Consider the following 4,255-nt stretch of genomic DNA (forward strand, 5'->3'; position numbering starts at 1 on the left):
AAAAAAAGATATTTTTATTTATTTGGCTGCACAGGGTCTTAGTTGCTGCATGTGGAATCTAGTTCCCTGACCAAGGACTGACCCCTGAGAAGTCCCACATCTAGCTCTTAAATCACACACACAGAAAGCTCCCTCAGCCTCCTGCCCTTTTACCCACAAAATAAGATTTCTATTTTTAATTGTTTCTATCTTATCTCACAGAAAGATTTTTTTAGTTTGGATGGTGTCTGCTGTAAGTACCAAAGTATTAAAATGAATAGAGTTTAAGCAGGAGGGAAATATAAACCTTCACATAACAAGAAGTCTGAAGTTTCAGGGTAGGTTCAGTAGCTGATGCCATCATGGACCTGTCTCCTTCCCGTCTCTCCACACTGCAGTCCTCATCAGGTTGGCCTTCACCTTTAGGTATCACTTCCTCACTCAACATAGTCCAAAGGCAGAAAGGTTAGTAGTGAGATCTCTTCGTATACCTGTTGACTTGAAAAATATTCACAACCTAAAAGTTGAGATGCTTTATTTGATAGGAGTTTTTAGGACTTCAAGCTCAGGAGGCAGCATCTCAAGTAACCCTGAGAGAACTGCTCTGAGGAGGTGAGGCAGGGAGCCAGGTTCTATAGAAGTTTTAGGTAGGCTGACTGGCAAAAGATTATTGTAAATTAAAGGAAAACCAGATATCTCAAGTTAAAGGATTTAGTGCTTTTCTATGTATAGGAAGATATTCAAGAGTCTGGCTTTGCTGAAATCCTTTGTTATGCACCTCAGCTCCCTGGGGCCAGTATCCTGTGTGTTTTCTTATCCTGAGCTTCCGCTCCTCAGGGCTCACCCTAGGGAGTGGCTGCAGTTTCTGATGGCTGCTCGATGGCAGTCCTTCTTTCCTTCCTGAGTTTCCTCAGGGCTCACTGGATCCTGTTGGAGAGTTGCAATTGATGATGGCTATGATATCCTTTGTTTATTGATACGGCAAGCAATGTTCCATTTATCATCTCTTCCATCAAAAGTGGAAATCTTCCCCAGGAGCAACCAGGTATACTGTATCCAAGGTCCATAACTAGCAATGATCACACACACTGTATGCTATAAACGTTTATAACTGCTAGCTCTCCATGAAAATGCAAATAATCCCCAGTAATTTACCTTCAGTCAAGACCTTTTTTTCCTTTTAATTCCAGATCTCCACAGCTGACCATCTTTTATACACTGACATAGTAAGATCTCCCAAGCATCTCTAAAGCTACTGCCAGTGCTTTGCTGGTAAAGCCCATGGCTGACATCAGTTATCCCGATGAGATGGTTTAGAGTCATTTTATATCCTTCCATTTCCTCTACCTGTATTCCAAGGAAAGCCCAGCATTGGGAGTCTCTCCTAAACATCTCCCAAATCCTTACTCAGGGGCAAGGTCCATATTCAAGAACTCATCACCTCTTTCTGCACCATTGCAGTAGCTCCAAGTGTTCTCCATGTCTCTGGATTTTCCTGCACACCTTTAATCTATCCTATCCAACTTTTCTAGAGGTCTTTCTGTTGCCTTAAAATTCTTTAGTGGCTCTATATTTTCCAAAGGGTAAACTTGAGCCTTCTCTGATTTATGCATGGACCACCATGATCTGGACTCCAAGAGCCTGTCCTTTCTCATCTTCTATCTCCCCCTCCTTCCCTTCTTATTCTAATCTTACCCTTTCACCATAATGACCTATTTGTGCAAAATACATCATACTGGCTCCTGCTTCCATTCCTTTGCCCATTCTGTTCTTTCAAATGTACTTTCTTTGGTTCTATACCCAGAAAACTCTCCATGGTCCTCATGTTCATGCAGCTGTGTCCAACCCTTTGCAACCCCACGGATTGTGGCCCATCCGGGTCCTCTGTCCATGGGATTTTCCAGGCAAGAATACTGGAGTGGGTTGCCTTTTCCTGCTCCAGGGGATCCTCCCGATCCACGTCTCTTGTTGTCTCCTGCATCAGCAGATGAATTATTTACCATTTGTGCCACCTAGGAAGCCCAGAAAACACTCAGGAAGTCTCTGTGCCACTGTGAAATCTTCTCTGAGTAAATCAGAGAAAATAGTGTTTTCTCCTCTCTTCTGACTGCCTTTTGCATATATCATTATGAACAGAATTCTCATTATATTTTAATTCTTGGTTTGTAAACTTTTTAAGGATAAAGACAGTTTTATCCTTGGACCCTCTCTGCCCAGAATAGTACCTAGCACACAATAAGTATTAAATAAAAACTTTTTGAATAACAAACAAATATATTAATACCGAATCTCTAGGATAATAATTGGTACTGTTCAAAAGAGAACAGAGGCTGGTTTAGTAAAGCATCACAGTAATGAGTCCCAGATCAAGATCACCAGGCTTGTAAAGATCAGATAATTCTACTCATCTCCTTGTCAGCCAGCCATCAACTTTTTCCCAACAATATGGTAAGATTGGTATAAATGTGTCTACTATGCAAAAAATAAATGTCATGGTCTATTGATAATAGAACGTTATATACAGTGGAAAACACATAAAAACATACACTTTTGAGATAAAATCAGATATGCAAGACTTCTAGAAGCTAATTCATCCATTTCCTCTCATCTAAGTTGATATGAGGCCAATTATATTAGATTATATCTTTTATTCCTAATTTTTTACATACCCTGCAACCTTCCAGCACAAAAGTTTTGCATTCTACATTTTTGAACCTTCATCCTGAAGGTATCGCTACTTCTTTACTATTGTGTCTTGCTTTTTGTAACAATCTATTGCTTGGAGAGCAGATTTAGGAAAAAATATGACTACTATTGGGTTATGTTTTGCTTGAGAGGCAAGGCTAAGATTGGCCCAGATGGTCACTGGATGTGGGTCTGGAGGTTGAGTTTATCCATTTCTGTTGCTATCCATAGTAAATGATGTCACAAATTTCACTGTCAGTGATTTCATGAATGACAGGGTTCGGGCGAGATTTTTTTCTATCTTATAGATGTTTCTTTCTTTGTACCCTAAAACGAATTTTAGGTTATGTTTCCTAAGTAAAATCAGAATCCTTTTGTGTGTAAACGGTAACAGTGACTCAAGATAATTTCCTACAAAGTGATGGATTGACTTTCTCCATAATTTTCTCAAAAAGTACACATCAAAAATCATATAGTTATTAAATTCAGTCTTAATTAAATAGAGAACAAGTCTTTAAATTATTTGGAATTCAGAAAGAATGAAAGTATGGATGCATTGATGGAATAAATAAAGAACAAGAGTTGAATCCTGAACATTTCTTTAAAGTATCTTCAGGAATCCTTTAAAAGGTCTTGGATTGATCAGAAATAAAGTAATTGATAGGCTATTTTAAAACTATTGATTGCTGGGTCTTTCCTATTGATTGCTGGTCGTGTGGTTAAGACTTTGCACTCCCAAAGCAGTAGTCCCAGGTTCGATTCCTTAGTCAGGGAACTAGATCCCGCATGCTGCAGCTAACACCTGATGTAGCCAAATAAATTTAGGACAAATTATTGATTGCTAACCTACTTAGTGAAAAGTTACTAGCCTCACTAGTTACTATTTTGGCTTACTTTACCTGAGCTGCTGCTGCTGCTAAGTCGCTTCAGTCGTGTCCAACTCTGTGCGACCCCATAGATGCCCACCAGGCTCCCCCATCCCTGGGATTCTCCAGGCAAGAATACTGGAGTGGGTTGCCATTTCCTTCTCCAATGCAGGAAAGTGAAAAGTGAAAGTGAAGTCGCTCAGTCGTGTCCGACCCTCAGTGACCAAATGGACTGCAGCCTACCAGGCTCCTCCATCCATGGGATTTTCCAGGCAAGAGTACTGGAGTGGGGTGCCATTGCCTTCTCCATTACCTGAGCTAGGGTCACCTAAAAATTGTTTCCATGGCTATTAGAGTTGAAATTAAAATTAAATATATTTTGAAATGTATTTTGAGTCCTTATCAGGAGAGCTTTTAAAATTATAGGCACTTTGAAATGAAATCTTAACAAAATTTTATCATAATCCAGTAGGGACCCTGATGGCTCAGATGGTAAAGAATCCACCTGCAATGTGGGAGACCTGGATTTGATCCGTGGGTCAGGAAGATCCCCCTGAAGAAGGAAATGGCAACCCACTCCAGTATTCTTGCCTGGAATAATGGCAGGCTGCAGTCCATGGGGTTGCAAAGAGTTGGACACAACTTAGCAACTAAATACACACACACAAGTGCAATTCTTCAACTTTACCAAGTCCTGTTGTTGCAATTCCCGCTTCTTCTCAAGG

This window comes from Bison bison, unplaced genomic scaffold (genome assembly GCF_000754665.1).
Source record: "Bison bison bison isolate TAMUID 2011002044 unplaced genomic scaffold, Bison_UMD1.0 scf7180017864473, whole genome shotgun sequence".
Taxonomy (NCBI): domain Eukaryota; kingdom Metazoa; phylum Chordata; class Mammalia; order Artiodactyla; family Bovidae; genus Bison; species Bison bison.